The following is a 27,026-nucleotide window of genomic DNA, read 5'->3' as shown; positions in this document are numbered from 1 at the left end:
ATCATGATAAACTTTTTCCTTTTATTGTTATATAATGACCTTTTAGGAAATCTTTTGTGGGCTGCGGATGTGGCTCAAGTGGTAGCGCGCTCACCTGGCATGCGTGCAGCCCGGGTTAGATCCTCAGCAACACATACAAACAAAGATGTTGTGTCTGCCGAAAACTAAAAACTAAATATTAAAAATTCTCTCTCTCTCTTTAAAAAATATATATAAAAAATATAGAAAATCTTTTGTGACAGTTTTTGACTTAAAGTCTATTTTGTCTGATTGGTTACTCTTTGCATGATATATAAGTAAGATTTACTGTTGCTTTTATGTTAATTATTTTCTGTCTGTTTTATAGTTCTTTTGTTCTGCTTCTCTTCTCTGCAGCCTTCCTTTGTGAGCTGTGGATATTTTGGTGGTGATGTGTTTTGATTCCTTTCACTTTTGGGGTTATCTATTATGGGTGTTTTCTTGGTGGTAACCCTGAGGCTTATATGAGTTCCAGAATTTCTATTTGATTTTTTTTAACATTAACTATGTCTTTTTTAATATTCTCATTCTGTTCATATATATTTCTTAATATAATTTAGTTGCCTATGTCCTCTTATAATTTGCTGAGCTTAAGCTGATTAGTTTAAATTCTTTGTCAGGCTTATGCTAGGTACTCTAACACTGAGCTAAAGTACTGGTCCATAGATCTTCCTCCCTCCCTCCCTCCCTCCCTCCCTCCCTCCCTCCCTTCCTTCCTTCCTTCCTTCCTTCCTTCCTTCCTTCCTTCCTCTCCTTCTCCTCCACCTCTTTTTTAAAATATATTTTTAGCTGTAGATGGACACAACATCTTTATTTTATTTGTTTATTTATTTTTATGTGGTGCTGAGAATCGAACCCAGTGCTTCACACATGTTAGGCAAGGGCTTTACCACTGAGCCACAATCCCAGCCTAGATTTCCATTTCTTTAGGGTGGGTTAGTTATTGGAAATTATTTTGTTCTTTTGATTGTGTTGTATTGTCCTGATTATTTATGTTTTCTAGTGCTTTAATTGAAATCTATGCATTTAAAGAAAAAAAAATCTCCCTCACTCTCTTTATAGACTGGATTTGACTCCAAAAGGACTTTACCAATCATCCCAGTTAGAGATTTGGGGCTTTTAAGTTTTTCAGTTTTTTTTGGTGTTGTTGTCATTTATTTCTTTTTGTTTTTAATTCAGGAGACTTTAATTACTTTTCTTTTTCTTTTTTCTTTTGCAGCCACCAAGCCTGTCTTCATTTGGTTTTTTAGGCAATAAGGACGCTGCCTCTTAACACTGAGACCTGCAAGAAAAATGTATATTCAAAGGTATATTCAAAGCTCAACAAGAGCTTTTTTTCCCCCAAGTGCTGGTAATTTAGGGCTCACTCTTAATCCCCAGTAGAAATGTTGGGTTGTTTTTTTCCTCCATATCACAACACTGCTCCTGCAAGGCCAGGAATTGCTGATGGAGTATTTTCTTTCTTTTTTTTTTTTTTTTAATTGGTTGTTCAAAACATTACAAAGCTCTTGACATATCATATTTCATACATAAGCTTCAAGTGAGTTATGAACTCCCATTTTTACCCCAAACACAGATTGCAGAATCATATCAGTTACACATCCACATTTTTACATAATGCCATACTAGTAACTGTTGTATTCTGTTACCTTTCCTATCCTCTACTATCCCCCCTCCCCTCCCCTCCCATCTTCTCTCATGGAGTATTTTCATGAGAAGTTGAAGTTCCTATTTTAATCCTAGTAGAATCAGTTTGTTTTTCAGAACCTTAAAACCTGGAATTGTGAAAAAGTTCAATACACCCAGAAATACACATATCCACCTACTTACCTACCTGCATACGTGTGTGTGTGTGTGTGCATATATATATATATATATATATATATATATATATATATATATATATTGTTTTCCAAATTCAAAATAAAAAACTCCATTGCTTTGAAAAATCAAAACAATTAATGCATTACAATTTTGCAAAAATTGGATACTTTAATTTCTTAAGGTCTTATATATGATTTATGCTAGTTCTATCAATACTCTGTGTGAGATGGCATAGACACTGGCACCTCATGTGATATACTGAAATGCTAGGGACACTGAAGACAATCTACTTTCTTTCTGCCTCCCAGAAAAGAGGCCTCAATTTTACCCCTCAGGCATCTGGAATATGCCAGTTTTTCATCACTCTGCGAGGCAGGGCAGAAACCAGCCTCTTGGGGAGCACCCTGAGAAGCTAACATTAGAGTTACATTCTGCTCCCTCTTCCCTCCTGCAGCAGAGACCTGGGGTTTTCCCTTTCTCCAAGCTTCACAGAGCTGTGTCAGTCACAGGAAAGTACCCATTCCTCTAGCTATCCCAGGTGTCCAGGATATGCCAGTTCTTCCCATGTTCTATGGGAAGCTAGACAGAAATTGGACCCTTAAGGAATTTTCTGAAACACTAGGGATATTGCACATTTTCAGACCCTTTATCCCAGAGAAGTTGAAATCTCGGTACCAAGCTGCTGTTCTACCCTGATGGATGAATGGATGCAGGTAAAACAAAATAGGCCTTACCACATCAGTGTGGCCCATCTCATTTGGTATACATTAGGGATATTGCAAATTCTTAACTGGATTCTGAGCTCCTCATAAAAGTATTTTGTTACTTATATAGTTGTTAAATTTATGTTCTGTGAAGAAATAGAGGCTTGAACTTACCATTTTACTGAGCAAGGAGTTGATTATTTAAAAAAAAAAAAAAATATATATATATATATATATATATATATATATATATTTAGTTGCTGATAGACCTTTATTTTATTTATTTACTTATATGCAGTGCTGAGAATTGAACCCAATGCCTCACACGTGCTATGCAAGCACTTTACCACTGAGCTACAACTCGAGCATGGAGTTGATTCTTAAAGCAGAGCAAATACCTTTTGAGATCTTATTTTACCATCACCCTCCCCTCCATATCCTAATCCCCAAATATCTGCTTCCTCCAATGTTCTCTTTCCCATGTTCAACTCTCCCAACCTTCCTCACCCCTTCTCCTTTTGGAGCTTCCCCCAAATGTACACAGCCCACAGCCTTAGTTCTACTTTAGATCATTTTGGGATAAACCAATGATAAATACTCTTTCTTAGTATTCCTTCTCCCTCACCTGTTTCTTTAGACTCAAGAAGGACCCAGGAAGTGACTCAAAATGTAAAACCTTTGAAATAGAAAAAAAAAACCAGATGAAAAATGAGAAGGTTCTTGATTGATAACTTTCTAGCTAATAAAATCACTGAACTGGAAAAATAGTAACAAACCCTAGTAATCATAATAGGAGGTGCACTGTCAAATAAGAAAATAAAGTTGCTTAATATTTTCTTTACATTCAGTTTTGGGGGCATTTTGAAAGGCAGAATTCACGTTAGAGGATAAAATCTAATGAAGCATGATAATATAGATAAGGTTGTACTGGAATAAGTGAGAAGTAGGTTTAAGTTTTTTATTTACTATATTGCAGAAGGAAGACACTAACGATTTAGTCACTCTATGGTTTTTTGTTTACTTCATTTGTACTAGAAACATCTGAAGTCAGGTTAATTTAGAATATACCTCATAGTAATATAACTGATGAGATTTTCAAAATTATATGGTTTTATTGAGCATGCTATCAAATGGAACATAGGTACATATATATGTAAGTAAAGTTTGGGACAAATCTACAAGAAACAGAACTCCTAAAGTGGAGAATCCCATGGCCACTAAATATGAATGTAGCAAGAGCTCCTTCATTTTTACTCAGGACACTTGGCCTCCAAATCTGCATTGTCTACAAAGGAATAAAAATCATTAATTTAAAAGACTTGCATATGACTTATTTTAAAAAGAAAAGATATTTTCCCTACAATGATATACATGTACTTGGTGAGAAAAAGTTGCCGATCAGAGTTTTTAAGCTGAGTATTAAATGCTATTCTTTTTCTAAAAATTTTTTTAATATCTTTATTGTATTTTATTTATTTTTATGTGGTATTGAGGATCAAACCCAGGGCCTCACATGTGCTAGGCTGGCTCTCTATCGCTGAGCCACAACCCCAACCCCAAATGCTGTTTTTTTATTCATTAATAAAAGAAAAACTCTCATAGTAAAGGGGAAGATGGGAAATATGTATAAATTGTATACATTTATTTTTCATTTTCAAGATAAATATTCACACAAGTTTAGCTTATTTGCCATATTTTTTTTCCAGAATAAAACTTCAATGCATAACCGAAGGAATACACTCTGAATATTTAATGGTATAAGACAAATGAGACTAAGAAAACATTTAAGAGTAACATGCTTACTAGCAGAGAACATGGATTATTTGGGACTAAGTTCATTCTACCGTATTGTATAAAGGTGGATATTACCATTAGTGATTCTTTTTCCTGGTTAAAAAATCCATTGAAAAAAATTTCTCTGGTTCAAAACCTGCCTCAGCACCTTAGCAAGGCCCTAAGTAATTTAATGAAACCCTGTCTCTAAATAAATATAAAAATGAACCAGGGGATGTGGTCAAGTGCATCTGAGTCCAAATAAATAAATAAATAAATAAATAAATAAAAATAAAAGAATCCTCTGAAGAATTAAAAAAGAATCATCAATGCATCAGAAATTAGCAACTCTGCTAGTCCATTATAGGGCTCAAGCAAGTGAACATCTCTCAATAAAAGTATATAAATTAAAATTTCTACACATGCCTGAACATTTTGTTCTTCAGAATTTGGGGCATTACATCATGAATGGTTTTGCTGAACTTCTTTGTAAGCAATGATATAAATACTGTCATGTATATACACAACTTATGTGAATGTGTTTTCTTAAGTCAACATCAGTCAAAGAAAAATACTCACCTAAACCTTGGACCTGGTACACAGTGGGCTCTCTCTTTAATTCACGGTGTTCTTTCCTGTAGTTGATGCATTTAGTACAATAGCATTTTACCTGGTAAGTAAGAAGACATGCAAGAAAGTCTGTTGTCTTCTTCTTTCTCATTTTAAAATAGTAATTCATATAATAAAATAAATATGAGTTATATCATGCAGCTAAGAGCTTGAAAGGAATTTACTATTAGAATGAGCCTTTTAAGCTCTGCTCCAAAGGCCCAAGGAAGTAGAAAATGAATCCATTTGTTCCAATTATAAATTTAATGGTCTTTGGAAATTCTAGATCATGAGCATTAGACTTTTAGTAGGTTAAAATTTCTCTCCTGAATAACAAAGAGACAGACAATTCTTGTAAAACCACTATACTATTATCTAAATTAAATATACTTGAATAAGCACTTGCAGATGTGAAAAATACACCCAGAATTTGTTTTTAAAGGAAAAGTAACTCAAGAAGTAAGGAATGACAGTTGACTGAATTCTGCAAAGAAATAAAGAACAAAGACAAGATTACTCAGAAATAGAAGCTAAGTTATAGGGTGTCCAAAAGAGAGAGTAGTCAGAACATCAAAGGAAGAAATGAAAACACCATGAAAGCAAAATGAGAGAAAGAAGTAAAAAAGATCAAATAATCATCACTGATATAGATAATAGGCAAAAAATCTACCATACATATAACCAAAATTATAAAAAAGAAAAATAAAACTATGGAACAAAATATTTAAAGCTTTAATGCAAAACATTTACTATTAATTAAACAAGATCTGAATTTACTTAATGAAAAGATTCACTGTATACCCTGGAGAATTGACCCAGAATTAACTCTGAAATATTTTGCAGTACAAGCATTAGATCAGCCAGGCATGGTGGCACATGCCTGTAATTCCACTGGTTCAGGAGGATGAGGCAGGAGAATCTGAGGTTCAAAGCCAGCCTCAGCAACTAACTGAGGTTCTGAGCAGCTTAGTGAGACCCTGTCTCAAAATACAAAATTTTAAGAAAAGTCTAGTTATATGGCTCAGTGGTTAAGCACCCCTGGTTTTGATATCTAGCACAAAATACAAAAACAAAAACAAAATTAGATCATAAAGTAAAGGTGAAAATCTGGGCAAACAGGGAGGTAGTACAAAAGGAAAGAAAGCCAGATTGGCATACATATTCTCAACACTAAAATTTTTAAAAAAAGACTTTCATGGGACAAAACAAAAGATGCAAGGAGAATCAGACAGTGGGTACTAGCCTGTCTGATCAAAGCTATAAGTAATAATCTTGGGGGCATAGCCAGTTAAATATTGTAAAGATTATACTTTCTTCTCAAGCACACACTAATATTAATAAAAATTGATCACATACTAAGTGATATAGAAAACAATTTCTATAAGGAGAAATAAACCAAATAGTATTCTCTTGTTAGAGTGCAGCACAGTGAGAAAATTATAAATACAAATATCTAAAATATGCCCTCCTTTTCCAAATAGAAATTTTGAAAGTCTATTCTAAGATAAAAAAGAATTATAAATCAACACTGTAGTATTTGTAAAAATAAAAATAAAAGCCCTACATATAAAAAATCTTTAAGATACAATTAAAGCAGAAGTTAAAGGACAAATTACAATCTTACATATATATACATATGTATTTATTTATAAAGATAGAAAGAAATTTACAAAACTAGAAAAATATAAACTATTGCATGTCAAACAATAAGTAATGAAGCATAAGTTTAATAAGGTAAAAGTTTTGTAAAATAGAACTAATAAATCAAAGTACATATTAAAACAAAAACAAAAACAAAAAACGACTAGAATAGACCAGCCAACTTCAGAAAAAAAGAAGGTGAGAAAGAGAGAGAGAGAATAAGTATAATTATGCACACACAAAAATGACATGGGGAATTTAATATTAAAGCAGAGTATATTTTAAAAATGAAAAGTACTGCTTTGCAGAATTTTGTGTAAATACATTTAAAAATCCAGACAAAATAGATACATTCTTAGGAAAGCACAATTTTCCAGAATTGTCCTGCTGAAAAGAGTATGCCTAAACATAACAATTTTCTTAGACAAAATAGAGAAATTTTTGAAGATCTAACTCATATGTAGTGCTAGGCAGTTTCCCAGAAAGAAGTGTGCCAACTTTCCAAGACCAGATCATCTCAAAGTTATTGAAATTGTCCCCAGACATAGAAAGAAAGAAGAAAAAAAATCCTTTAAAATTATTTTCATAAAACAAGTATAATGCCAAATCCTAGGTTTATACTTGATAGCATACAGTAAAAACTTCATAAAGTTAACACACAAAGGTCATTCAACATTAGGGGATTAACTAATTTAATTCACCAAATTAATAGGTCTAATAGAAAAATCTTTCAAGTATCTCCACACATGAAGAAAGTGAATGAAAATTATTGAACATCTATTTCTGATAAAAAATACTCAGCAAAATCAGAACTGAAACTGCTTCCTTAACATAAAAATTATATACTTTGATACTTACATTAATTACTTTATTTGGTAGATTAACTAATTCCTCAACTGAAAAGAAAAGTGTGACCACTATTTCCATTACTATTTAACAGTATATTAGAGTTTTCTACATGGCAATGCTGTCTTTCATAATGTGGGTTATATGGGGATAATAATTTATAATTATTCCCTACATTGTATGTGTGTGCTTTGAATAGTATTTTAAACATATATTTCACAATAAAATGGTAAAAAATGTTGCTCAAGGAAATAATACATTCATACATTTAAAAGGTATGTTTGATATAATTTATGTTTATTTGTATAATTAAGATTTGTGGCTGATGGACATAAAACCAGATATTTTCAGCTAAGTAAAGGAAGTACCATATATTCAAAACATGAAGTATGATATATAAAATGGTTCTATGGCCTTTTTATTGCTAGTGATAAAAATTTAAATCAGTGGCAGTTGATGTATTGCCAAGAAGAAAAGCACAGAAATTTTTGAGATTTAAGTATGAAACTTTTCACCTGCAAAAGGCAACTAATGAAAGTTAAATTCAGACTTTAGCTCTGACATGTAAAGAGCCTGGAGGTCATCACTCTCACCCTTGACAACAAAAAGTTGGAAAACTGAAAATCAACATCTTGTTTTAGACTCATCAGGAAACTGACTTTTCAGGACAATCCCCCTGAAATCTGGAGAGGCAGGCAAATCCCAAGAGCCACAGCAGGATTTGTTTACTTTGGATAGAAGTCAACAAAGGTGTAAACTGGTGGAAATACTTAAATGGTAGTTTCAATGAAATGCTGAAGGCTGACTGTGGAGTAGTGTGGGAGTAACTCCGAGGTACCTCAGTTTTTGAGGGTACTCCCTTTGTGAGCTTTACAACCAGAAGTCCAACAACTTATGGTTCTGGCAAAAAGAAAGAATGAGTAATTACCATGAAGTGTACCTGTTTAGAGACATCTCCTTAACAAAGGCCTAGTTCTCATGGGAAAAATTTAAAGCCTATTCCAGAGCTATGGTAGACAGACAGTTCTGCACACTGACTCCACCTACCCTTCTGCCTCTCCAAGGAGAGCGGGCATGCTATTCAAGAAGAATCACTTGTGAAAGTCACAGATCAGAGACAGAGGCCCACTAAAAGACTATGAATTAATTGACAGATTAAAGAATGTCTCCCTGCACACACCTTTATACTACATCAACAGGATTCTAGGAAAGTATAAATAGATAACCTTTGAAAGACTTGCAAAACACAAATTATCTTTGAGGAAGAGTATTTATGATGCCCAAAGTGAAGATGGGAGACAAAAAATAAGAAAAATAGATAACTTAAAGCTTCTGTCTTCTGTATCTCCAGAAAATATTAAATGGAGCCAACTTCCAGACCTTAAACTATACTACAGAGCAATAGTAACAAAAATAGCATGGTATTGGCACCAAAACAGACTAGAAGACTAATGGTACAGAATAGAGGACACAGAGACTAACCCACAAAATTACAATTATCTTATATTAGACAAAGATACCAACAATCTAATAATATTAACATAAATCCTGATTCTGGAGGCCTACTGAGCTAAGTTCCTATTACTTAATACAGCATATCTGACTTTCAACAACATATAACAGAAGTTAAGAAAAAAGTCTGAAGAAACAAATTATTAGAACCAGATTTATATATAACACAGGTACTGAATTTACAAGACAGAAAATTTAAAATAATTATGATGACTATGTTAAGGACTTCACTGGAAAAAATAGAAAATATTAAAGAACAGATGAGTAATACAAACAGAAGTGGAAGTTTTAAGGAAAAATCAACACAGACACATGCCCACTAAAAGAATATGACTTTCAATAGAAAATCTTAGAAATCTTGATATGGCTAAAAGAAGACTCAGTGTATTTGAAGATAGTCCAATAGAAAATTCCTAAACTGAGAGGTAAAGAAAAAAAGAGTTTTTTGTTACTATAATGAAATACTGGAGGTTGAGTAAATTTTAAAGAAAAGTAGTTTATTTAGTCACAATTTTGGAGTCAGAAAATCCAACTATGCAGCTGGCTCTGGCAAGGGCTACCTGGCTGCATCACATCATGGCAGATGGTATCAAATGAGAATGTGTGCAAAAAAGTGGGATCATATAATGTGATAGGGAGCCAGAAAGTAAATTTTTTAAAAGTCTCTGAACTTTAACTTCAGATTTTATATTCAATGAGATTATGCTTCAAGTGAAGGACAAATGAATAATTTCTCAGACAAATAAAAATTGAGGCAATTCATGGTTAACAATGTTTATTCTGTGAATCTTAAAATATTTCTTCAGGAAGAAGGAAAATGATAAAGATCAGAAACTTGGATCTACATTTTAAAGGGGAAAGTTTGGAAAATAAATTTAGGTAAATTTTTTTATTTTCTCTAAAAAGTAACTATTTAGAGTAGCAATAATAGTAAGGTATTACATGATGATAGTATATGGATAAGTGAATGAAAGGAATGTCACAGGGGATGAGGGAGAAATCAGGAATACTCACTCTATCATAATGCACCTACACTATAAGTAAAATGGAATAGTTACTGGAAGGTGGACTTAGATTAGTATAAAATGTATGTTATAAACCCCAGGATAAATAATAAAGTTTTATTTTTGAAAAGTAAATATTAACATTCTAAGAGAAGAGATAAATTGGAGTCTTATAAAATGCTCAAATGAAAAAAAAATGTTCAAATGAAATCAGAGAAATCAGAAAAAGAAGCCTCTGGCAATCAACTGAAAACTATTTCAAACTGGTTGATATTAATTCAAAAATACCAATAATTGCTTTAAATGGGAATGACTTAAATATGCCATTTAAAAGAAGAGACAGCTGAGGTGGACTATAAAACACTATTCATCGAAGAGAAATTGTTTTAAATAAAACAGACACTAATAGGTTAATAGAAAAGGGGTAGAGAAAGATACATCATGCTAATGCCAATAAAAAGAAAGCTGGAGTAGATATACTAATTTTAGTCAAAACATACTAGGAAAATTGTCAGGGAGAAAATGGATACCACATAATAATAAAGGGGTTGAAATTCTAAGAAAATATACTAACCCTAAACATGTATGCATCTGACGATAGAGCATCAAAATATGAGGCAAAAGTTGACAGAAATGACAGGATAAAAAGACAAGTGTGCAATTATAGGCAGAGTCTTCAACATCCTTCTCTTAGAAACTGAGAAATCAAGCAGGCAGAAAATTGATAAGCATTCAGTCGAGTTGACTAGCCCTATCAAAAAATTTGATCTAATTGACATTTTTGGAATACTCCACCCAATAACAGGAGGATCAATATTCTCAAATGTATATGAACATTCATCAAGATAGACTATTTTCTTGATAATAAAAAGTATCTTAGAAAATTTAAATCATGCAAAATATATTCTTAGTCTACAATGGGATTAAAAGTTGAGAATAATAACAAGAAGATAATTAGGAAATCCCCAGACACTTGGAAATGAAATTATGAACTTCTAAATAAAGTGTGGGTCAAAGAAGAAGTCTCAAAAGGAATTAGAAATTAATTGAATTAAAGAAAATTATAATTTATCAAATGAAAATATAATTAATCAAAAATTTGGGGAAATAACAAAAGCAGTGTATAGAGGGAAATATATGACATTAAATATATATTTTTTTAAGAAAGAAAAAAATTGGATATCAATTGCCTAAATCAATTGTTTGAGTATATTATGTACTTATATGTATCTATAAACCTAAATAGCAATGATGGATAACTGAACTTTGAAATTTAAAGAAGTGATAGAGCTCCCAAAATTAAATACTTTGGCATGTGAAAGTTTATAATAGTTTAATTCAGCTCAAACTGGAAGTGATCAAGATGCCTTTCAACTGGTGAATGGTTAAACGAACTGTGGTATGTCTATACAATGGACTATTACTCTGAAATGAAAAGAAAGAAACTAGTGAGCATATTGTCTTAATTACACATTGCTAAGTGAAAGAAGGCTCTCTGGTAAAGTTACATACTATATGACTTCAATTGTATGCCATGCTGGAAGAGCAAAAGTATAAAGACATATCAGTGGTATAAACAGATCAGTGGTGTTTGGGAGTTTGGAAGTGGGAAGAGTTGAAGTGCAGAAGACTTTTTAGCATGATAAACTCCTCTGTATGATACTCTAATGGTGAATATACCACATTAGCCATTTAACAAACCTCATAGAATTTCAGAGCACATAGAGTAAACCTTATGTATGCAAATTTTTCAATAATTTATGATACCTGAGTATCCCAGTTTAGAATATAGACTGTGTCAAAATAATTTAAATGTATTACAAATGTTTCAAATGATTTCACTTAATGACATAGGAGAATAAGGTGCTGACCTAAAAACTTTGGAAATGAGTGTCAAAACAAACAAACAACTACAATAAAACTTCACAACATTTGATAATGTTGTTTCTCTACGGGGTATGGATTATCAATTCTGAAACCACTGAGTGGGTATACTAGAATTGAACAATTAAATAAAAAAATAGCGAAAGGTAAAAGTCAGGTTTCTCACTGACTTTTGAATTTTACAGACAAGCAAGGGAGGAGGAGAGTAAACGCATCCCTATGGTAATGAACTGGAGATGGAGAAAATAGTATGAACCTATATGTTCAGTTTACTATAGGCTTAGATAGATACACATAGAAATATTTTTAGATATGCATATATACATGGGTTAGTATATACACACACATTTCCTTGCTCTGTTCATTGTTGGAACCTAGAAGCAATGACATCCCAGAAGAAATGGCACACCTAGCATTCAGATCTTGATTTCTAAGAACATTTTCCAGGGTTCCTTGAAAAAATGGCCCAGACTGAGATTGGGGCAGGAAATATGTAAGACAAGTTGGAAGCATAATGTGATGTCAGAAAATAAAGTGTGCGCAAAACCAAGAAATAAATACTAAACACACAATGAGGGTTGTGTGTCAAAGAGATCAAGAGCCAATGGGAAAAGTTCTAATTGGCCAAAACAAAAATGGTTTTAGCAACAAAATAAAATAGTATTGGATTATTATCCAAAGCATAAAATAAATATCCATGAGCCCATGACTACATAGGTAAATTATTAAATAACTGAATAGGGCAAAAGAGACAAATACCCATGCAGTATCAAATAATTTAGATGGAACCGGCGACTATCATGTGAAGTGAAATAAGTCAATCCCAAAAAACCCAGGGCCAAATGTTCCCTCTGATAGGTGGATACTAGCATTCAATTAGGGGGAGTGCAGAACAGAAGTTCCTTGGATTAGGCAAAGGGGAATGAAGAAAAGGGAGGGAGGATGGAATAGGAAAGACAGTAGACTGAGTGGGACATAACTTTCCTATGTTCATATATGACTTTACAACCAGAGAAACTCCACATCATGTACAACTGCAAAAAGGGGATCCTAATTACAATGTTACCTACCATGTATATATAATATGTCAAAACACACTGTACTGTCATGTATACCTAAAGGAACAAATAAAAAAAAAAGAAGAAGAAGGCAGAGCATCACTCCTGACTTCTCAAGCCTGGGCTGTGCATAGTGGCCATCTTCCAAGTCGTACACTGTAAAGAGGGAGATAAAAGAGTTGATTTTCAGTAGAGAAAATTGGTAAGCACTACTTCAATCCAGGTGACCAAGGTTAACATCACCCTGGGTAGGCTATGTGGCCATGCCTTTGACATGATCTGATAACACTTTATCTTTGTGGTCTTCTTCCTCAAAACATATCACCCCATTCGAATCAGACAAATCCCAACAGAGGCACATTTTTTTTTTAAATACCGGAACATAACTCTTTGAAATTACCAAGATCATCAAAAAACAAGGAAAAACAAAAAGAAAAACTTTCAAAATTAAGAGAAGTCTAAGAGAATTTGATTATTAATTGCAATGTAGTGTCCTAGATGAAAATCTGATATTAAAAAAGGTACTAAGGGAAAATGGAAGAAATGAACTGAAACATAAAATTTTTAAAATGCATGACAAAAATGAAGTCCTTCACATTATTTAATGGTGAATTAAATAATGTATAATACAGAACTGTCTAGGCTTACCAACTTGATTTAGCACTAATTCCATTCTGCTATTAAGTAGACAGTTGAGCACCCACTGTGTTCATGGAGCCCCCTCAAACATTGAGAAGACTCATCCAAATGCATAAGAAATAATTTCTACCTAAAAGGGTAGAAATACAAATAATGCAATTTTAAAGCCTTTATGCAAAATTTCTGCATCACTTACCTTTCCTACAAATCCAGCTTTTTTTTTTTTTTATTACAACAGAGTAAGTAAATAAGTTGGACTTTCACCATGTGGGATTTTGTTAGGTAGTGAATTTGTATGTTTTACTTATAAGGGATAAGCAGTGTTGATTTCTTCTCAACCACACAATACTTCAGTTGACACTGAGCTAATAGTTCTATTTAAAAAAAATAGATTTATCTGTATTTCCATACCTGACTAAAACTAGATTCTCATTTTTCTTTTGGACATAATTAATTAAATGTTCAAATACATGGCAGTTCCTGAACAAGCTGTAAAATACCAATATTTATCCTTGGTCACGATTCTCAAAGTGATTTATTACTCTTTTCTTTTGCCTATAGGGTTTAAAGTGCTTCAATCTGACAGCTTTTTGGTATCCTATGAGGATCTGGATTTCTGAGCAAAATGATATCCCTGTGCTGTGATATCTTCTACCCAGTTTTGCTTCTATGAAAAACAGAGAGATTATAAGCTCTTTATACACTCAATGACTGCTAGCATGAAAATGAAAGTAGGCAAAAGATCTTTTACATAAACTTAATTCTCTCCATAGTGAGAACAGGCTTAAATAGAAAGGGATTGTAGTAATGTATGCAAAGCACTTCAGTAAGAACTAAACAAATACCAATCATATGTGTAACACTTACATGCTCCTTTTTCTACTTCTTCCCTTTTCTCTAGAAATATTGATACTTAAAAATAGTCATTTTAAAAAAGTTGCTCATCTGCAGAGCTTCCTTGGAAATTATGCCAAGTAAGACCCAGAGGTGGGAAGAGGAGGAGGGCTAGAGTTAAAGTGGTGGTTTCCCGCAGGAAATCCATCTTGCAGCTTGTAGTGAAACTGACTTCAAAGGCACGTTAATGAGATTACAGTTTGCTAAGCATCCTGACACCCATCATTTACCATTTCTAAACAAGATGGCAATTATCAGGCAGCTTCATCTTATAACACCCAAACTGCTTAGGTCCATCTCTCAATGCTGATATTGCAAATTATCTAAATATAGAAAAATGAAAAGTTTCAAAAAGTCATTATATTAGTCTGCTATGATTAGCAGCATGAAACTCCTTCTCATTCCGGTAAAAGCCATGCAAATGTTTTCACTGCATTCATTACAGATGAAATCATCAGGAAAATACCCTCCCTCAAATTGTACCTGCCATGTGTTTCAACAAATTTTTAATAGAATACCATGTGAAAGTCTCTGAGTTATGCAGCTGAGAGCTATAAAGACAAATAGGCTAGGGCACACCAAGTTATGGTTCTAGACATAAGAGAATTGATTAAATGGTTTGGAATGGTAGATAGAGGAATAGTATACAGGCAAGGTAGGAAAATCATATCTTTGCTCTTTCTCCACTTTTTAATGGACCTCTATACTTAGCTCTCAGATATTTTGTCTAACTTCACAAAGCCCTAGTGTTTGCGTTGTCCAGAACCCTCCACTTCAGAGTGACATCTAAGCTCAATATCATCAAGCTACAAAAAGTCCTCCTTAGACTGCTTCTCCCTCTGTAGTTGACCAGTCTCTCACAATCGCTAGAAGTGCCAGCTACTTTATCTCTTCTTACAGAATACTTAAGTCTATCTAAACATGATTAGCTGATTTGCAGAGCAGTTTCCACTTGGGCTGGTAAGAACAATGCTGACTTTTTAAATCTTGGGGTTAGTAGCAAGTCTGGCTGAGTTGGTTCTGGGGGAGTAGGGTGGTCAGTTGAGAAATCTCAGAAATCTCTGAGTTATGTTAAGAAAACAATAGTCACACTTCTGATAAATGGTCAATTCTGTTAAGTCATGTCTTGCCCCATGCTTCTGGATATTGCATCCCATAAATATTTGTCGAATGAATAAATGTGTGAATGAATGAATACCATGAGCAACTTGACTACCTCTAGGAGATGTGGTCATAGAACTGGTTATTCTCTCATGCATTCTAGGTTGTTTTTAAAGGAGAATACTATGTTTCCTATGGGAAATTCATATTAGAGATAAAGCTAAACGACTGAATGTCATTGGCTATCATGATTATTTTTTTAAATCAACAAATATTTGGTAAGTATTTACTGTATACAGCCACTTCCCAGGTATTGGGCAACCATGGAGGGAAGAGCAATTTAGGAGGACTTTTTGGATCTTGATGATATTTGGTAGATGTCACTGAAGCAGTGCTGAAGAAGATAAATCGGGGCCTGACTTCCGGAGTTTAGAATCTATGGAAGAAAATAGACAATAAACAAAATCTTGAGCAAGAAAATTTCTATTTCTATTTTAAGATGCTATCACAGAAAACAGTGAGATATAACTAGGTGTAGTACTGTGAAAAATATGTTCCCTACTTTATTCAAAGTTACAAAAGAAGGCATATACAAATGCAAAGGCCAGAGGAAATAGAGTTTATCTTAATTACGAAGGGGAAAGGATGCTTTAAAGGAGTGATTGGCCAACTTTTGTCCTAAGAGGCTTGGTGTTAATAGCTTAGTCTTTGTGGGCCAAGTGTTCTCTGTTGCAACTATTCTAATTTGCTATTATAGCACAAAAGCAGCCACAGATGGTATATAAGTCAATAAATGTGGCTATATCATGATAAAATTTTAATTGCAAAAACAAATGATAGGGTGGATTTAGTTCACCAACTCTTGTTCTAGAGTACAGAGCAAAAGAAAAAGCATTAAGTGTTAAGATTGGATACTGTGTAGGGTCCAGACCATATGGGGCCTTAAGGGATAGTAAATAATTGGGATTTTATTTTTAGGGCAATGTAAGCCCATTAAGCAAAGGAGTTATTAGATCTGATTTAATTTTAATGTATTCTGGAGGTTATGTGGGGAAAGGATCATAAAACCCATCAATGTAGAAAAGAAGCAAAGAAGCTATTTGCAGTGCTCTAGACAAGAAATGGTGATGTTTGTCCTGGAGGGGGCAGCAGAGAGGCATCCTAAATGCATTGGTCCCTGTGTCTTCTGAATATGGGCAAAAGATGCCCAAGTAGCAAAATGGGCTCCACCTTTCTTTTGAACTAGTAATGATAGCACTATAATCAAGATGTAGAAGCCAGAGATGTCATCAAAAGTTGAGTTTCTGAAAGTTTTTGACAGTTCTGTGAGACATCCTGTATCACCTTGATGGAGAATACCTAAATAAAAAATTACAAGTAAAAATGAACGACATTTTTAAAGAAGCAGGTGAAAGATTGAAGCAAATACCAAAGCCTCTCTTAACTGATCATGATATATAGAGATTCCAGGCTGTGAAGCTACATATAAAATGCAACTCAGGACTTTGTTAAAGTGTCTACAACCATCACTTTCTTTGTCAGAATAGATCTCCTTCTTCATTGTAGGAAGTTGACATTTCCACTCTGTGTCTCTGTTTCTGCACTGTCAATAAGCAAATTGGCATAGCAGTAAAGGGGGTTTGATTGCAGATAAAAATAACTGGTGTGAGAGACACAGGATGTTATTTGTGACCAGCAAACAATGCTGCAAACATACTGCTATACCTGTTTCTCTGTTGGGTTTTGACCACATCCTAAAACACAGCTCAATGTGTCAATATTGCAGATTTAGTTTGCTTGCTTAACTACTAATCTTTCTTTGGCATAAGAAAAGAGTAGCAATATTTTGTTGTTTTTTATTAAATTCAATTTAAACAGGATGCTCCTAGAAACACTGATTCAGCAATCTCAGAAATAATCAGTTAATAAACTATGAATTAGGACACATGTTAAATAATGTTTCCCACTCCATTCCATGTTAGTAGGTGAAGTTGAAAAAAGTGTCTGTTGGTCAAATATATTTAAGAAGCATATTTTTTTCTGAAGCACACTCTTTGTTTAAATCAGTTTATTTATGGCAGAATATCTGAATGGTAATCACTAACACCACTAATAAAATGAAGCAATATGAATGTATAGCTTTTGGTGCTTATGAACTTACTGAAAACACACCACAATTTGATAAACACACAAGCACACACACACACACACACACACACACACACACCCATAAACACTACATATAGATTACATATTTTAGCAAAATCTTCTAATGAGTTATCATCCCAATTTATAATTATAGAATCAGTATGGATTATGCTTTGCTGAAAGTAACAGAATCCCAAATTTTACCTAGCTAAACCATTTGGGCTTATTTTCTTAAAGAGTAAGAACCCCAGAGTTATGTTTATTGCTTCATTTAATAGCTCAGTAATGTCAGAACAAAATCAAAATTTCTCTTGACCCTTTCCCTTGTTTGCAAGAAGTCTGCTGCAGCCACGGGTATTCAAGAATCAGGACGAGGGAATCAGGATAGGTAAGAGATTGCCATCTATATTTGCTCCTTTCAGTAAGAAAAAAAAAAGTATTTTTTTTCAGCATCCCTATTACAAACATATCCTTGGGTTGTATTGTCTGGAATTAGGTTATATGACCACATATAACTACAGCAAAGGGTGAGAGGGTAGGGAAGGCTCTAGAAAATCAGAGAATAGGATTCTGATAATTGGTTTGGACACTTCCAGTGGAGCTGGGTACATCATTGCTTCAAACAAATGTGACCACAGAGAGTAGCTGGATCTTGGGTAGGGAAATAATGGCCTCTGCTTTGAAGACCCCACACCAGGCAAGCTGAGTATACCTCATTTGTTATTTCTCAAATTGTACTGGACACTGGCAAGTACTATCCAGACCCCCTTTCAGGAATAAAAGACTGATTACCCAGTTGCTAAAAGATGGGTTGCTTAAAAATAGGTCTCAAGCTATCAGCTTCCTCCAGGGATTGCCTCAATGGAAGAGAATCACCTTACCAAGAACACACCCTTTTCCAGTGCCGCTAGCATGGATATTGGTCCCTCTCTTTTCTTTCACACTCTTCCCATCTTTTATTCCCTCTCCCCTCACTCCTTGTTCTTCAGAGCTGTTTTACCCATGTTCAGCACTGGAGGTCTCCCTCTGCCCAATCCTACTTTTCCTTTGCTTATAAAAACTGTCGATCCCTATAGCACCCCTTTATCCAACCTCCTGCAGCCTGATATCCATCTCAGAGTCTCCTTCTGGAGAATCCACTGGCTTCAGAATTAGAATAGGAACTTAAATGTTCTCAAAACATGTTCCTCTATCTATTTTAGTTTTCAAGTTTATTTGGGATCTCAAAGTAAATTTTTTAAGAAATTAAAAGTTATTAAAGTTAAAATGGAACTTTTAGAGACTGGAAATTCCAGTGAAGTTCTGTGTCACTCAGCATTGGCAAGTGTGATAAATATTTGCCATCTGCACCAACTATTCATTTCCCCAACTGAGTAAACAGTTGGTTTTGTTTATAAAGATTTATTTGGGGAAGTAAATTTATTTTTCAGAATAAAAAATTAATTCCCACTCATTGTAACATTACAAAAAGAAATAAAAGTTTAAATAAGAAAATCACTAATAATCTGAATACCTGCTCATTATTAACCTTCCAGTAATGTCTGTCCAGACTTTTAGAAAGAGCTAACAGTTGTCTCTTTGGCTTTTCAGTTAGTCTTGGGAGACCCTGAGGATTTCACCAATATTCAATCCTATTGATAATGTTACTGGAAGGAATTTTTATGAATTTTACTAGAGCAGAGGCACATGCAAAAAGAATCTGGCTAAAGAGCAGATATAGGAACAACTACCACACCTCGTTGTGGAGACATAGTAATGAATAACTATCATTAATGAGATGCAGCTGCCCCCAGAGGATTGGGGCTAGTTACAAGCAGCTGGGAGAGCAGTGTGACCAATGAAGAGACATGTAGGAGCCCTGAGTTGAGATGGTCTGCACATTTTCATTTTCGTTTCTTTTGATTGTGCATGCTCTATAATCAGCATGGTGGAGACATGATATATTTCCCTCTAAGCATTGCTTGAGCTGTGTCCCATAAGTTTTGATCTTCTATTTTCACTTTCTTCTAGCTTAAAGTATTTTGCAATTTCCCTTGTGATTTCTTCTTATTTAGAAGTCTGCCATTGAACTTTAAAATATTCGGAGATTTTCCCAAAATCTTTTTGTTATTGATTTCTAATTTAATGTCATTATTATTTTTAAAAGACTATTATTTTAATCCCTTTAATTTTAAAAATCTTTCTTTATGGACTGCCTTGCAGTCTATGCTGATGATTATTCTATGTGCACCTGAAAATAATGAGTATTTTGCTGCTGCTATGTGGAGTACTCTTTGAATGTCAAGTAGGTCCTGGAATTTAATAGTGTTATTCAAGACTACTACATTTCTTACTGATTTTCTCTTTATGACTACTAACTCCTGAGAATAAGACCTCCTAAATCGCCAATTATGACCACTGTATTTTCTATTTTTCTTTAAATTCTGTCAGTTTTTGTTTCATTTTTGGTGCTATAAATGTTATAGGCATGTATATTAGTAATTGTGTCTTTCTGATTTATTCAGCTTTTTATAATTAGGAAATATTAACAAATTTATTCTCAAGTGATATCTTTGTCTTGAAGTCTATTTCATCTCATATTAAGATAGTCATTCCACCTCTTTTGTCACTGCATGCATGCATATCATTTTTGATGTTTTTACCCTTACCTATTTGGGCCTATAGAAGACAAATAGTGAGGTCTTGGTTGTTTATCCATTTTACCTCTGCCTTTTGATTAGGATATTCAATCCATTTACATTTAACATAATTATTGATATGGTTGAATCTGTATCTGCCCTTTTGCTATTTGTTTTCTGTATATTTCATTTCTCTTTTTTTTTCTTTTATTTCTCCATTTCTGTCTTGTTTTTAACAAGTACTTACTGAATGCTGTTTTCATTCCTCTGTTAGTATTTTGGCTAATTTTAAAGATTTTTTTTTTAAAGATAGATTAAAACATCTCTCTAACTTTCATGATTTGGTTAATACTAATAGTAACTTAACTCCAGGGAAATATAGCAAATTTGTACCAGTAAAACTTTATTTCATCTTTCCATTTCTCTGTTTTTATTTTATGCAATAATAAGGCATGGCAGAAGAATGTGGCAGAAGAGCACTTTACCATTGGCAGAAGCCAGAAAGCAGAGAGAAAGAGAAAGAGGAGGGTAAGAGAGGAGATACGGAGGGGCCACAGGAAAGGCAAACCATTCTGGGGCACACCTTCAGTGATCTATCCTTTCCAGCCACATCCCAACTCCCTATAGTTAGTTCATTCAAACTAGGATGGACCAATTAGGTTACACTTGTTGTCATCTAATCATTTTACCTCCAAATATTCCTGCATTAACACAGAACCTTAGGACCTTTTAGCGGATGCCTTGTATCTAAACCATAACATACATAGACAGAGTCTTTTCCCTTACATAGTTTTTTGTGATCTCCATTTCTTCCAGTAGATCTGAAATACAATCTGATAGTGTTTTCATCAGTCTGAAGCTCTTCCCGTGTTTTTCCTTGTAACTAAAGTCTGCTAGCAATGAATTCTCTCAATTTTTGTTAATCTGGGAATGTTTTTATTTTACCTTTTTTTTTTTTAGGTATATTTTCCCCATGGTATCAAAACCTTGTTTTACTGGGTTCTCTCTTTCAGCATTTTGACTTTGTCATTCCTCTGGCTTATGACATGCATTGTTTTGGGTGAGAAGTCACCCATTGATCATATGGTTGCTTCCATGTATACAATGAGCTGTTTTATTCTTGTCACTTTCATGATGTTCCCTTTTGTTTGGCTCTTAGATGTTTGAGTAGGATGTGCCTGCGCTCTTCTTCCTTTGTGTGTATGTTCTTTGAGTTCATTAGGTCTGGAACTAAACCAAAATGCAAGCTTTCAGTGATTATATTTTGAAATTATTTTCTGCCCCTTTCTTTCCCCTCTTCCATGACTCTCTAATAAACATGTGCTAGAATTTTTGAAATTGTGTCATAGTTCTTTGAGGTCCCATTTTTTTTCTTTTGAATCATTTTTGTCCCTATTCATTGAATTAGGCAATTTCTATTGATTTATCTTTTAAATCACCAAATCTTCTACTATCTCAACTCTGCTGTTGAGTTTACTTTGTGAATCTTTATTTTTGTTCTTATTCCTTTCAACTCTCTTGGAATTTCCATTCAACTCTTTTCTATAGTTTCTTTTTTTGTGTTGAGACTTTCATTAGTTAACTCATTGATTTCACATTGTTAAATTCTTTGGATATATTTTCTTTTAATTTTTTCAACATATTCATATAGCTGCTTTGAATTGTCTGCTAAATTCAATATTTGGGTTCCTCAGAGTTGGTTTCTGTTGGTTGCTAACTGTCCCCTCCCCCACTATGATGGGTCATAGTCTTCTGTTTCTTTGCATGTCCACATAATGTGTGTGTGAAAGCAAAAATTTGAGGGGAATATATTTTTATACCTCTGAATTCTATTTTATTTTTCTAAGGCTCCATTCTTGTTATTGTTTGTTTGTTTGCTTAGTAACTTGCTTGGACTTAGCTACATAATCTCTGTTCCCCACAGTGTGAATCCAATGATTTAAAAAACTCTTTTAAAAAACTCAGTCCTGCTTCTTTAGTGCCACCCCTATGTCTGTATAATTTAGTGATTGGCATCTCGATTACCTCTGACTTCCCCAGCCACATCCTACTGAGCTGTATGTGGACTGAAGAACACATTCTCAGCTTGTTCTCAAGTCTACCTTAGCTTCCAATGGACCCTGTTGGATTCCTACCACAACAGGCATAGTTTAGCAAACAGGTAAGGATGTGTGTGTGGAGAACTTACGTCAGCTCTACTCTGTCTCTTACTTTTACATTCGTGTCTAGTGGTCCATTCCTCCCAAACCAGACTGGCACTTTGAACTTGCAAAATTGTAGTATTTACCCATTATTGTGAATTAAAACTAATTTTAACCAGCAACATGTAGGTTTTCATAAGTTACCCCCATCAGACTTCAAATCAAATATACAAAGCAATGAAGGGTGAAGGAGAAAGAGCAGAAGGAGGGCTAGAGTAGGGCAGATCAGAAGGCCATGGACTGTGTATTCTTACTCCAAGCTGCAGCAATTTTCAAAGAATAAACATTTATCAGTGGTTTTGCTTTGCTCAATTTCCAGAGAGTTGTTTTAGACAAAAACCTCTTCTCCTAAGCCAATCCCCAAATACCAAAGGCTGAATGTTTTCTCTGATAAGTGGATGCTAATCCATTATGGGGGTGGGGGGCATGAAACTAGTGGAGGAACTCTGGATTGGGCAAGGGGGAGGGAGCTGAGGGGAGAGGGGAGGGAGGTAGGTAAGATGATGGAATGAGATGGACATCATTACCCTAAGTACATGTATGATTGCACAAATGGTGTGAACCTACTTCATGTATAAGCAGAGAAGTGAAAACTTGTGCTCCATTTGTATATAATGATTTGAAAATCATTTCGCTGTCATGTATAACTGATTAGAACAAATAAACAAAACAAAATAAAACCTCTTCTCCCCTAGTTTTATAATTATTTTCTACAAAGGGGAATTCTATGATCTTTTTATGCTACACTACCAGAGTACCTCCTTCCTTTTGACTTTTAAAATAGTACATTTGTATAATTTTGAGAAAAAGCACAATCAGCCAGGTGCCACGGCTCATACCTATTATACCAGCTATTAGATAGGTGGAGGCTAGAGGATTGCAAGTTTGAGGTCAGCCAGAGCAAAAACTTGAAAACTTGTCTCAAATAAAAAAGGGCTGTGGATAGATATCTGTATCCGAGGATTTGATGGTATTTCTTCAACGTGATAGGATAGCTGTATTTTTTTTTAACCTAACTATTCTCTCTGCAATCAAGAATCAATAAATGGGATGAACTCAAACTAAAAAGTTTCTTCTCAGCAAAAGAAACAATCTGTGAGGTGAATAAAGAGCCTACATCTTGGGAGAAAATCTTTACCCCTCACACATCAGATAGAGCACTAATCTCTAGGGTATATAAAGAACTCAAAAAGCTAAGCACCGAAAAAACAAATAACCCAATCAATAAATGGGCCAAGGACCTGAACAGACACTTCTCAGAAGATGATATACAATCAGTCAACAAACATATGAAAGAATGTTCATCATCACTAGCAATCAGAGAAATGCAAATCAAAACTACTCTAAGATTTCATCTCACTCCAGTTAGAATGGCAGCTATTATGCATACAAATAACAATAAGTGTTGGTGAAGATGTGGGGGAAAAGGTACACTCATACACTGTTGGTGGGACTACAAATTGGTGCAGCCAATATGAAAAGCAGTATGGAGATTCTTGGAAAATTGGGAATGGAACTGCCATTTGACTCAGCTATCCCTCTCCTCAGACTATACCCAAAGGACTTAAAAACAGCATACTACAGAGACACAGCCACATCAATGTTTATAGTAGCACAATCCACAATTGCTAAACTGTGGAACCAACCTAGATGCCCTTCAATGGGTTAATGGATTTTTTAAAATGTGGCATATATACACAATGGAATATTAGTCAGCTGCTGCAGTCTCGCTGGGCACAAAATCATGAGCCACCACACACCTTGTAGATACAAACAACAACTCTTAATTCCCGAATTCACACCGGCACTCTACACACAGGTTCTGGGCAAAATCCACGTTCTGGGCAAAATCCACACTCTCCACCGGGCTCTGAATCCCCAAAACTCTCTGAATCCAGCGAGAACTCAACGGGAACTCAGGATCGGATGTGCCTGAGGCAGCAGGATACACCCTATTCCCAGCAGAATACACCTTAAACCTGGAACCGCCCTAAACCCAAGGAGTGCCCTAAATCCTGATCCGCCCTAAATCCGGATCCGCCCTGGTCCTTGAGCAAGGTCACCTTACATGCAATGTCACCTTACATGCAATGTCACTGCAAATGACCTGGGTCGTCATTTCTACTTGGCAATGGCTCTCAGCAGTCAGCAATAAAAGAGAATAAAATCATGGCATTTGCAGGTAAATGGATGGAGTTAGAAGATAATGCTAAGTGAAATTAGCCAATCCCCCAAAATCAAATACTGAATGTTTTCCTTGATATAAGGAGACTGATTCATAAAGAGATAAGGAGCAGAAGCGTGGGAGGAATAGATGAGCTCTAGATAGGGCAGAGGGGTTGGAGGGAAAGGGAAGGGGCATGGGGTTATAAATGATGGTGGAATGTGATGGACATTATTATCCAAAGTATATTTATGAAGACATGAACTGGTGTGAGTATACTTTGTATACAACCAGAGATATGAAAAATTGTGCTCTATATGTGTAATAAGAATTGTAATACATTTTGCTGTCATATATACATAAAAAAATCTTTACCTAACTATATACCTATACCTGACCTCTATTTAAAGCCAAATTAGCATCATGTTCAATGTTGAAATGCTAGAAACATTCACGATTAAGGGTGATGTGAATTGAATGAAAGGTGTTTGTGTTTTTTTTTTTTTGTAAGTACTCTTAATTATTTTGAGGAAGTTCCCTTGTTTTTCTACTTTCCTCAGTTTTGTTTATTTATTTTAATATGTATTTTCACTTATTTCTTTTTTTGTTTATTTATTTTTTAAGTCAGGATACATGTTGATATTTTGCCAAATCCCTTTTCTGCCTCTATGAGATGATTACGTTTTTGTTTGTTTTCTTGTTGATTTTTAGTGTGTTAATCTGATAATTAGCATCACCTATTTTGGATTCTAAGCCATTTTTGTATTCCTGGAATAAACCCCATTGGTCATGATATATTATTCCTTTAATATATTACTGGATTACTTGTTAAAGTTTTGCTAGGAATTTTTTCTATTTTTATGAGAAACAATTTGCTTATAGTTTTCTTCTCTTGTAATGCCAGGATCTGATTTTGTTATGAGAGAATTACTAACAACATCAATACCAAATGCTTAATTAGCATTTCACATTTAACAGACTATCCTAAGTAATTTGCATTTATTTTCAAATTTTTGTTTTGACATGAGTTTTGACATTATAAACAATTGCAAGAATAGTACAAAAATATTCTTATATACTTTTAATTCAGTTGCCTCAAATATTACCCATCAACCACACTCACCTATTATTTCCTCATTATCTCTCTGTCTCTGAGGTTTTTCATTTTAAAGATTCATATCTTTTTGTTAAGCTCTGGGAAATTTTCATTTGTAGTTTACTATGTCTTTCTGTCCATCATTTTTATTACAATCTGCAGTTAAATTTTACCCTTGATTTTGTTCTTCTATGCAGACCAGTTAAACAGTATTTAGGTCCTGCCTCAGACCCACAAGTATCAGGTATTTACAGGTGTGAGTAACCACACCTGGCGTCAGCCCCTTCTTACAGTTATGATCTCCCTGGGTTCCAGTCACTGTTACTTCTCTGAAACTGTCAAGCCTGGTGGTCATCAGCTCCCTCTGTGGTTAACCTGAAGTGCTTCACTCTCCCTTGTGCTCTGTCATGCTGCTCACACCTTTGTAAACAGCCCCTACATTTAATTCCATCTACCACCTATTTGACCCTTTGTGTTGTTTCCAGCCAGGACCCGGAGTGGTGCATCAGTTCTCCATGGTGTTCCTAGTTCTAGTGGTTCTCCAGCTAGATTCTCTCTGATTTTGATCAAAATTTAATCAGCTACATGAATGAACAACTAGAAGTAGATTCACTCTGTAAATTATTCTGAGACTTCTAATTGTTACCTGCCCTAGGGCATTTGAAGTATAATCTTAAGAAAATAATTTCTAATGATGCAACTTCATTTTTAGGTGGTAAATTTGATATTGTCGTAGTATCTCTCCAATATGCCAGGCCCTGCATGTAGGAGGAGACCAGGAAGTAAGAGCTAGTTCAACAGGAAGAAAAACTTGTTTAATCTAGTGTTAAAATACATACTTAACAACAGTAATCCTGCAAAAATCTTTACAAATAAAGGGATGTTACTTTGAAGCAATATTTTTTTTGAAATGCTGCACTGTCTATATTCCTTTCCAGAAATTGAGTATTTAGCCAACTAAAGCTATGAGAAGTCTTACAGTAAATAAACTGATTTACTTTGTTTGAACCAATTATATTTCAGATAAGAGCAAAACTTCCTACGATACTTTAGCTTTATTGATAGTCCTTCCTCTAGGGCATTTCATAGAAATCTGCATAATAGGCCAAATTTTTGTTTTCCAGAAAACATGGATGCTTATGCCTCTCATGTGTAGGAAAATAGACTATATTTGCTATTAGAAATGTTCTGTACTGCTTCTGAATTTTTGTTATCTGTTCTTTTATTTTAATGTTTGATTTTCCAATAATTCTATTTCTGTAAGGCACAATAAATGTAGAAAAAATACCCAA

The 27,026-nt window shown here is 34.4% G+C and overlaps 1 protein-coding gene across 6 annotated transcripts in view; it reads right to left on the bottom strand.

Moving 5' to 3' along the window:
- The window catches only part of Retnlb (resistin like beta), a 90,473-nt gene that overhangs the window by 21,916 nt on the left and 41,531 nt on the right, over nucleotides 1-27,026 (bottom strand). For 5 of the 6 annotated variants that reach the window (XM_078044267.1, XM_021733458.3, XM_078044270.1 and 2 more), the window contains exons 2-3: nucleotides 12,886-13,029; nucleotides 4,899-4,989 (exon numbers count right to left, since the gene is read on the bottom strand). The gene's annotated coding sequence lies outside the window, so the exon portion shown is untranslated. The remainder of the gene's footprint in view (nucleotides 1-4,898; nucleotides 4,990-12,885; nucleotides 13,030-27,026) is intronic. The other variant, XM_078044271.1, reaches the window with a different exon arrangement.

Source organism: Ictidomys tridecemlineatus, chromosome 3 (genome assembly GCF_052094955.1).
Source record: "Ictidomys tridecemlineatus isolate mIctTri1 chromosome 3, mIctTri1.hap1, whole genome shotgun sequence".
Taxonomy (NCBI): domain Eukaryota; kingdom Metazoa; phylum Chordata; class Mammalia; order Rodentia; family Sciuridae; genus Ictidomys; species Ictidomys tridecemlineatus.
This window is presented reverse-complemented; position numbering and strand designations above follow the sequence as displayed.